Here is a 9,959-nt window from a genome sequence, read left to right on the forward strand (position 1 = left end):
ATTGTTGCTGTTGTCACACTCCCGCTGGGAATCGAACCCGGGACCTTTGGCTTTACGCACCAATTGATTGTGTATGCGGTGTTGTGTATATAAGAGCAACTATGAAACCGGTTGAAAAGTTAAAGATTTTGGAAATTATGAATTCGAACGAAGTGTCACCGGTGAATAAAAGTTTGTAGTTGAGATTTTGCTTGAGGTATAATATTACGCCTCCGCCTCGCGACTTCTAACATTTTAATAGTAGAGATGTAATTTGAGATGTTCCCCGCCGGTATCTAATTTTTTGATGAAGATGAAGTTGCTGCCGGTTCCGTTGAGCGGTTTCTAGGATGGTTTTGAACGACCCTCGGAATACCTCCAAAGCAACACAACGTCCATTTATTTGGTTCTTTTTCTTGTTTAAGCCTGAGTTCTTGGATAACGGCGGAGAGCTGTTCACGTTGAAATGGGGTTTGATCCATTTTACATTGGATCACTTTTCTGAATATTTTCTCTTTGTTTTTTAATATATTTAGAGCGGTATTAGAATTCGGTAAAGTCAGTTTGAGATGTCGTTTTTTTCCATCCGATTTTTTACCAATTCGAAAGTGACTGAATGAGAAGACGTCTACTGAGAGATGAGTTAAATAGTTTGTTAGTAATTCCTTTTCATTCTTATCAGATTTGTCATCGATATTAAAAAGAATAAGGTTCCTAGATCTGATGTCACGCTCTCTTATTTCATGCAATATTTCTGTTTTTAAATCATTCGTCATCATGTCCTGTTTTGTTATTTAATTCTACGATTTGGGCGTTTATATCTGTGACAGCGGTATCTAATGTACGCATATTTTGGGCGAGCCTATCTGTAGTTATTTTGGAATATGAGAGATCGACCTATAAAATGTCCAAATAATCTTACATCTTACTATTATCTGCTTGGATATCCTTTATGTCCTGTTGCATTCGTGTAATTGTGTAAGAAAGACCATCGATTTTTTTACTTAAAAGATTGGTATTAAAATTTCCTTGGTTTATTAACATATCCAATTTGTCTTCGAGTGAGCTTGGGGTTGATTTATTAGCAGCAGTTAGAAAGTTTGTGTCTGTATTTACCACTGCTAAGTCAACGGTATTGCCAAGGAGAGCAGGTGATGCGGAACGAGAGGAAGAGGCTGATGTGCCCGCCGAATCAGTGCGTTGCGATCAGCAAGTGAATCAGTCCTTGAGCAACACCTGTATATTCCTGGCTTGCTTGTTTGACATTTAGTTTCACCGCAGGAAGGATGAAAGGTTTCATTGCACTTCTGACAGTGCTTAACTTCCTTAGCAATCCTCTTGTTACAGTATCTACATATGGGTAGACCATCTGCCATTTTTAAGTGAGGAACTTGTGTTTGGTGAAAAAACACTGAGTTTATCAGATTATAGTGAGGAACTATGCTGAACCGAACTTGTTGAATATTTACACTGTGTTTGTAGATGAAACATACAAAAGGTAGAGCAATGCAAATTTATGTTAAATTAAGCAATTCAAAGATAACTCAAACAACGCGATTTTTACAGAACACCACACCATACCACACCACGCGACTTCTCACAATATAATATAATATGTCTATTTATGTAAGTTTTGTTTACAGGTTTGACAAGTAAAAAGTTCATCCGTGAGATTATTGAATAATTTCTACTTAAGTATGCAATTTTGATGATAAGTATGAGTACAGTTAGAACATCGATATCCTATAGATGTATTATTAATATTTAGAACGCATATAAAGCACAGTCCACTATATATTTGAGTGTTCGGTATGTCGCTGTGTACAGAGGAATCACTATCTATTTTTTTTTTATTCTCATGCTCTGCTAAATTGCTGAATACATTTCTTTTTACTTTTTCTACTGCATTTCTAACTTGAACATGTGACATAACATTAATGGTTTTGTGATCATTATCTTTAACACTACATTCAATCATTTCTTCATTTACTGATTTTGTTTCAGTTTCAACGGTATTTTTTTTAATTTTCTTTTGCTTTTGACGATTTATTGTTTGAGTATTTATCTTGTTTCGTTTTAGAATCTTCGTTCTCTTAACTTTATTTGCCTCGGTTGCTTTTTTCTTGTCAATACGTTTCCGCTTTCGTTCTTCTTTTTCCTTTTCTTTGTTTATTTTTTTCTCTCGTTTCATTGCCTTTAACATTTTCCATTGGTTTGACGTAAGTACGAAAGGCATTCTCTCTGTGTTTCGTGTGCCTTTTCTAACGGGACTTCCTGGCCACACTAAATAATCTTTTATTGATCCAGTACTATAGTTCGTCGTCTGATCCGTCATGTTAGCGCCCAGAGAACTTCTGATAAAAACTCCATTGTTACGGGTAATTTTAATAGCGTGTCATTTGTGCCTGAAGATATTTCTGAATTGAGATTCTCAGTTTGTTATAAAGTTTTTATAGGAAAATCATCAAATTTCTGCTATGTCGAATATTTCTTCGTCGTCGTTTAGAGGATTAACATCTTCAGCTACTTCTATAATAATTGGAGGTCGACAGCATTAGCTACAGATGCAGCATTTACTGCATTAATGTTCACTTGCGGTTTAGTAACTGTTACCTTAAATCCTGTCCACAATTTGTATAAAATCCAGAATTCACTAGAATCTTCTTTTGTTACCTCATAAACTGTTTTGAATTGGTTGATTAAATCTTCCCCAACTATTTCGGCAAATGTTAGGTAGCATAGGTCTGGTGGTAGGTTTCTGCTCTGAACTTCCAAAGTCTGTGAAGAATTCAATTTTCCGAGGCACTTGGTGTAATCAATTGCGTTGACATTCCATGGACACAAACCAGTAGCTATAAAACCATTTTTTACAGCGTCTGACTAAGAATTTATCGAGAACAATTTGTAAAACGTTGTTAAATTTTTCTTGAGTTAAAGCTTATTTTGCTTTCTCCAACATAAAACTGCCTTTTTCCAATAAGATTTTAGTGGCTTGAATGCCCTTACGCCCTCCGGTTGTAAGATACGAGTTGAATTTGCATATAGGATAATTAAGATGATTTTAAGTTGAGAACAGAGATCACTTAGCTGGTAAGACATATGAGTACTATATCCATCAACAAATAAGATGATTGGCAATTTCATCTTCTTTCTTTCCAAGTAGGGATAGAAAACATTAGCAATGTATTTAAAGAATAGTTCTGTTTTCATCCAACCATTTGAACTTGTCCCAATTTCCCGTTCATCCGGGACACATGCAGAAATTGAAGAGAGCAATCTTTTATATGGATAAATTATAAAAGGAGCCGTTACTTCACCTTCAGCGGAAAAGGTAAAAAGAACAGTAAGATTTGATTTAGGTGGAGCATTATCAATTTCATAAACATTTTTGGCTCCTTTAGGAGCTAGTACTTTTTAGTTTTCAGACACAACGTGAAGCATGTTTCATCAGCGTTGAAAGCTCTTGATGGATCCTTAACCTTCCGTAGCTAACACGCCGTCTGTGAGACCGACGCCTAAGAAAATTTCCAATTATTCCCAAAGAAATCGCGAACGCGCTTGGCCATTCTCAATAGCTGATTTTCTAGGGCTAGTGGACTCAGTATCAAAATTACTGCGGAGGTGAATCGTTGTAGCGTGTGTTATTAAGTATTCGGTCTCTGAGACGGATGTTGGTTGTGGTGTAACTTTTGTGGTAAGTTAGGTTTTTGTTTTATTTTGTAAGAATTGTACTAATTATTTATTGGTTTTAGAGATTTCCGTAAATATGGCTTCTTCAACTTATGAAGAAGAAGAAGAAATTCGACTACAGCATATGTTTGATGAAATTGAAACGGACGTAGACGTAGCAGAAGATAGCGATTCAAGTTTGGGGGAAGACAATATTGAGATTCAAGAAGAAAATTCCGACAGTGAACAAGACATAACAGATAGCGAACTAAATGGAAGTGGAAGCTGTAAACAGAGAAGAGAAACTCGCATACCTTGCATGATAGGAAAAGATGGAACCAAGTGGAGAAACCATTGTCACCGATATCCCAATGTAAGAACTGAGTTCTTTGAATATTTTAACAATAACCTACCAAAATTCTTCTCCCTTTCGCAGTATACAACAATCGATGAAATGTTATGGGCATTCAGAGGAAGGAGTATATATACCCTCGAAACCCAACAAATATGGCCTAAAAGTGTATGCATTGGTAGATGCAAAAATGTTTTATACTGCGAAAATGGAAATATATGTTGGTCAACAACCAGTGGGGCCATTTTATGTAAACACATCAAATATGTTTCTGGTGCCAAGATTATGTCAACCAATTTCTGGATCTAATCGGAATCTCACAACAGACAACTTCTTTTCAAGTATTCCATTAGCATATACTCTTCTCCAAGAGCATAAACTGACACTTATTAGTACTTTGAAAAATAATAAACCGCAAATAGCACCAGATATGATGATAAAGAGGCCCGAAATGACGACTATGTTCGCATTTGAAGAAAAAAGTAGCTTAGTATCGTAAATCCATAAACCACGAAAAAACGTATTTTTTCTTTCAACTATGCATCTTGACGACTCGATTGATGGGGAAACAGGAAAAACATCGATTATAATCGACTATAACAAGACCAAAGGCGGAATGGATACGGTTGACAAGTTATGCGCAGCTTATAACTGCGCTAGGATTACCCACCGCTGGCCTCTAGTTCTTTTCTATGGCCTGTTAAATATAGCAGGTATTAATTCTTACATTATATATAAAAATAACAATATCGACAAAAACATTCCAAGGAAAATATTTTTAGAAATACTGGCAAAACAGTTATTGGAAAACCATATAAAAAAGCGTTTTAACTGCAATACGGTTCCTAGAACGTCCAAATTGCGGATTCAAGAAATCTATAACATTGCAACTACTGAAAACGTACAAAATCAACCCCCTACACATGGTCGATGTCATTACTGCTCTAATAAAAAAGTAGGAAGACCAGACTTAGTTGCTATAAATGTAAAAAATTCATGTGCTTTGGGCACTTATCTGCTATCTGTAAGGAGTGTGCTGAAATTTAAGTCCAAGTTTGTATATTTGCTTTCAGTTTATATATAATGAATGTGCATTTTTTTTTTTAATGTTTTCTAATGTTTTATAAATAACGTAATTAGTTTACTTACCACAGAAACTGTTTCTGTTTTTAATTATAGACATTTTAAAAATACTATGTTTTTTTCCACCCCAGTTTGTTTGTTATTTAATAATCTCATTAAAAATCGTGTAACAAGTACAATTTTTCCATTTTTTCTTTTTAACCACCTTACCCTAAAGTATAACATTTCAAGTCATTTTTTTTTCCACTTGTTAATTAGGTTTTTCTTAGTCGGTTTCAGAGACGGATGTTAGCTTTCTTGTTAAAATTAATCATGTTAGCTACGGAAGGTTAAGAATGTGAAAGCAATTTTCTTCTTTAAGGTATGTTTCAATCTGGAAAAACCACTTGCGAATATCTTGTTCGCTAACTCGAGAACTTGCAGCAGTTACTGCCTCAGGAACTCTCTCACACAGTACAGGATGTCGTTTAAAGAAAGCTTTGTACCATCCGTGGCCAGGTAGATTATCCTTAAAGGGATTTGGCCTCGGGTTTTCTTCTAAGAAACTTTTTACGCTAATCTGCAAGTCTTCCTTTCTTCTGAGAAACCCTCTTCTGTGACTCTGTAAAATCCAGTCTACTAAAGTTTCTGCTTCTGTTTGGGAATGGATTGGACTTGGGCTTAGAGTTGATTTAGAAAATTTGGCGCTTAGCCGAAATTGTAACGTGGAACGGGGTACTCCATATTTCTTCACAGCCGCCTTCTTTGAACATCCATTATTTTGAATATCTTCTAGAGCTTTTGAAATGACTCCCTCGTCATATTTTCTTTGACATTTTCTGTGTTATCTAACTTTTGACATGGCGGCAATCTGTATGGTTTTGTGTGTTAGTTACTGGCACCCACCAAACACAGTGATTGTCACCAGTGCCAAGCACTGTCTACAATAGTTCTATTCCACAAAAATGGACAAATAACAAATTATAATATCTTACCTAAAATATAATGCTGAGATCTATTTTACCTTCAAGAAATTATTTAATCATTTGTATAGTAATTGGCACCCTATACCAATCACTAAATTACATGGTAAAGCAAAGCCAGTGGTTGGCACTAGCAATAATTATTTATTTTTTTTTACATAAAACGTTAATATACCTAAGTTTATTCCCAGATAGGTTCCTAAGGGGATTGTTTTAATAAAATCCTAATCCGAAGGGGCTATTGGACGATTATGGAGAGACTACCGTTACACATTTGTTTAAAAACTCACTATAAATAAGAAGAATGGTTAAAAAAATTAAAAGGAATACTCACCCCTAACTACCACAAATCATTTTATTTGAGCGGACACGTGTTTCGCCCACTTCATACGTGGGCATTATCAACGCGAGACTGGTTCTAAAATTTTTTTTTTTTGTTTTCGGGGAAGAGGGGAAATTTTCAAAAGACAACCTGCCGTCCGTACGACAGGGTAGTGTTGCGCCTACCAACTAAAACCCCTCTACCTCAGGCCGTTCTAGGACCAGTGAAGTTGGTCCTCTTCAGCCATATGTGTAGTTTTGTTATCTGATTTGTGATTTTTTGTGAGTGTTACTTGTGTGTGTGTTTGTGTTTAGTTGGGTTGGTTTTGTGGTTATCTGATGGAGTTGGGTAGGGCATTAAGGTGGTCGATGACATCATCGGGGATATCTGGGGTAATGGACAGGAGTCGGACGGGAGGGAAATTGACTTTTTGTTTGGGTTTGGTGGTTATTCTGCGGGGACGTTGTGTAAGTATACGTGTGGAGATGGGGTTATTTGTTTGGATGGCTCTTTTAACAAATTTGATTTGAAGTGTGATGATACGGTCTGTGATGGGTGGGATATTTACTATGTTGTACAGGTCTTGTGAAGGGAAGAACCTTCCTAATCTGGCTATTTTCCTTAGGATTCCTCTTTCGGTGGCGAGAAGGACTTGTAATTGGCTATCGGAATTGTTTGTTAGTGAGACTGCTCGGTAATCGATTAGTGGTCTTACGAAAGTTTTGTATGTGTGGAGCAGTGTTTCTATGCTACATGATTGTCTGGTGCCGTTTATGAGATATAAAAGGTTTGCCCGCTTACGAACTTTGTCTAGTGTTATTGCTAGATCCTTGTGTGGGTTCATAGTGTGCGTGAGTGTTATTCCCAGGTATTTTATTTCCTTTTGTAGTCGTAAGTGGGTGTTGCAAATTTGAATATTAATGTGGTCGGGTGTATGTGTGGGTTTGCGCGTGTACCTATCATGTGTAAATAATATTAATTGTGACTTATCTGGGTTTGGTTGTAATCGCCATTTATTGAGCCAGTGTTCTAGGAGTTTGATTTGACGTTTTAGTTTGTTGTTGCAGGAGTAGGAGGTTAAGCTGTTAGCCCAGTACGCAGTATCATCTGCGTATTGACATAGGCTGACGGTGTTTTCGATAGGTTGGGGTAGGTCGTGGCAGAATATGTTGTATAGATGCGGAGCGAACACTGTGCCCTATGGTACTCCGGCATTAAGTGAGAAAGTTCGCGAGAAGGTATTACCGATTTTGATTCGGGAGGGTCTGTTTGTTAGAAACGAGTGTATTATTTTCACGAAGTGTGGTGGTAGGTTGATGTGAAGTAATTTGTACAAGAGACCGTTATGCCATACAGTGTCGAAAGCTCTTTCTGTATGGTCTTTTCCTGGTTTGGGTATCATTATTATGTTCGCGCTTTTCCAGGTTGTGGGGTAATATCCGGTTGTAAGTATACCGTTGTAAATGCGGGTTAGATATTCTATTGCTGAAGGCGGTAGGTTTTTATTGGTGCTGTTTGTTATTCCATCTTCTCCCGGGGAATTGTTTTTAAGTTTCGCGAATATGTTTGTTATGTCGTCAGAAGTAATTTCGCGCAAAATGTGTTGGGTGTAGCATGCTGTTTGAAGTATTTGTGTGGTGTGTAAATTTACGGATCTAATGTGTGCCGCGTCATACTGTGGGGCCGTGTGTGTGGTGTGAAGTAATTCAATTGTATCCGCGAACGCGCTTGCTTTTTCAGCGGATGTGTTATAAATTTGATTATTGACGATCAAGTGGCTGATGGGAGTTGTTTTTTGCCCGGTTAATGTTTTAAATTTGTTCCAAAATTGGGAGCCGTTATGGTTATTTAATTTTGAACAAGATTCGTGCCATCTGTTTTGTTGATGGTTGTTGACTTCGCGGCGGACTAGGGCGTTTAATCTGTTCCATTCTGTTTTAACGAGTGGGTCGCGTGTTCTGGTGAAAAGTCTATATAGTTCGCGCTTTTTTTTATAATTTTAACAATTTCCGGTGGTAACGGTTTTCTACCGATATATATACGTTTTGAAGGTGTGGTTTCATTGACGGCGTTTTGGATAGTAAGAGTATATATTTCAATCGCGTTATCTATATCGGCGGCGTTATGAATTATTGGCGGAGTTAAGTTCGCGTTTGATATTTGCTCCCGGAGATTATTAAAGTTAATTTTTTTGTAGTCGCGTATTTCATTGTATGATGGTTGCGTAATTTGCGGCGTCTGAATCTGCATTGTNAGGAGTAGGAGGTTAAGCTGTTAGCCCAGTACGCAGTATCATCTGCTTATTGACATAGGCTGACGGTGTTTTCGATAGGTTGGGGTAGGTCGTGGCAGAATATGTTGTATAGATGCGGAGCGAGCACTGTGCCCTGTCGTACTCCTGCATTAAGTGAGAAAGTTCGCGAGAAGGTATTACCGATTTTGATTCGGGAGGGCCTGTTTGTTAGAAAGGAGTGTATTATTTTCACAAAGTGTGGTGGTAGGTTGATGTGAAGTAATTTGTACAAGAGACCGTTTTGCCATACAGTGTCGAAAGCTCTTTTGAAATCTAAGGCGATTGCAAGTGTGCAGCCGCCTGTGTTTATGTACGAAGTTACTTCAGATTGGAATTTTAGGACAGAGTCAAGGGGGATCGTCCCTTTCGGAACCCTGTTTGTGAATTAGGAATGATATTGTTGTGACCGCAGTATTCGGTTAGTCGGGACGCGATAATACGTTCCAATATTTTTCCGGAGTTGTTTACTAGGGAGATAGGGCGTTATGATTTCGCGTCTATATGGTCTTTTCCTGGTTTGGGTATCATTATTATGTTCGCGCTTTTCCAGGTTGTGGGGTAATATCCGGTTGTAAGTACACCGTTGTAAATGCGGGTTAGATATTCTATTGCTGAAGGCGGTAGGTTTTTAATGGTGCTGTTTGTTATTCCATCTTCTCCCGGGGAATTGTTTTTAAGTTTCGCGAAAGTGTTTGTTATGTCGTCAGAAGTAATTTCGCGCAAAATTTTGTGTTGGGTGTAGCATGCTGTTTGAAGTATTTGTGTGGTGTGTAAATTTACGGATCTAATATGTGTCGCGTCATACTGTGGGGCCGTGTGTGTGGTGTGAAGTAATTCAATTGTATCCGCGAACGCGCTTGCTTTTTCAGCGGATGTGTTATAGATTTGATTATTGACGATCAAGTGTCTGATGGGAGTTGTTTTTTGCTCGGTTAATGTTTTAAATTTGTTCCAAAATTGGGAGCCGTTATGGTAATTTAATTTTGAACAAGATTCGTGCCATCTGTTTTGTTTGGTTGTTGACTTCGCGGCGGACTAGGCCGTTTAATCTGTTCCATTCTGTTTTAACGAGTGGGTCGCGTGTTCTGGTGAAAAGTCTATATAGTTCGCGCTTCTTTTTTATAATTTTGACAATTTCCGGTGGTAACGGTTTTCTACCGATATATATACGTTTTAAAGGTGTGGTTTTATTGACGGCGTTTTGGATAGTAAGATAGTTAAGTTCGCGTTTGATATTTGCTCCCGGAGATTATTAAAGTTAATTTTTTTGTAGTCGCGTATTTCTTTGTATGATGGTTG

At 37.5% G+C, this 9,959-nt stretch overlaps 1 long non-coding RNA gene across 1 annotated transcript; it reads left to right on the forward strand.

The window, feature by feature from the left end:
- Positions 1-2,005: 2,005 nt before the first annotated feature.
- Positions 2,006-4,849, forward strand: LOC112906553. The gene is made up of 5 exons (XR_003232415.1): positions 2,006-3,310; positions 3,381-3,673; positions 3,732-4,021; positions 4,085-4,713; positions 4,783-4,849. It is a non-coding gene; the product is annotated as an uncharacterized LOC112906553 (long non-coding RNA).
- Positions 4,850-9,959: the final 5,110 nt, after the last annotated feature.

Source organism: Agrilus planipennis, unplaced genomic scaffold, assembly GCF_000699045.2.
Source record: "Agrilus planipennis isolate EAB-ADULT unplaced genomic scaffold, Apla_2.0 scaffold4, whole genome shotgun sequence".
NCBI classification, from domain to species: domain Eukaryota; kingdom Metazoa; phylum Arthropoda; class Insecta; order Coleoptera; family Buprestidae; genus Agrilus; species Agrilus planipennis.